Here is a 521-nt window from a genome sequence, read left to right on the forward strand (position 1 = left end):
TATCTGCCTTATGAAGTGAAGTGAAGTCGCTCAGTTGTGTCCAACTCTCTGCAACCCCATGGACTATGGACTGTAGCCTACCAGGCTCCTCTGTCCATGGGATTTTCCAGGCAATAGTCCTGGAGTGGATTGCCATTTCCTTCTCCAGGGGATCTTCCCAACCCACGGATCGAACCTGGGTCTACCACATTGTAGACAGATGCTTTGCCGTCTGAGCCACCAGGGAAGTCCAAAATAACACTGTGACCCCGACGTGATTTGAACACACAACCTTCTGATCTGGAGTCAGACGCTCTACCACTGCGCCACGAGGCCTTAGAAGTTCAGAAGACTTCTGCTGATCACACTGCATAGGTACTAAACTACCTGGTAAAGCCTTGAAATCTTGCCTCTCTAGACTTCCAGGAAAAATGAGTTCAGTTCAGTTCAGTTCAGTCGCTCAGTCGTGTCTGACTCTTTGCGACCCATGAATCACAGGACGCCAGGCCTCCCTGTCCATCACCAACTCCCGGAGTTCACTC

General features: G+C 50.7%; 1 non-coding gene across 1 annotated transcript; it reads right to left on the reverse strand.

Moving 5' to 3' along the window:
• Positions 1-243: 243 nt before the first annotated feature.
• On the reverse strand, positions 244-315 carry TRNAW-CCA (transfer RNA tryptophan (anticodon CCA)). Its single transcript has one exon. It is a non-coding gene; the product is annotated as a tRNA-Trp (tRNA).
• Between the last annotated feature and the right edge of the window lie 206 nt (positions 316-521).

Source organism: Bos javanicus, chromosome 20, assembly GCF_032452875.1.
Source record: "Bos javanicus breed banteng chromosome 20, ARS-OSU_banteng_1.0, whole genome shotgun sequence".
In the NCBI taxonomy this organism is placed as follows: Eukaryota; Metazoa; Chordata; class Mammalia; order Artiodactyla; family Bovidae; genus Bos; species Bos javanicus.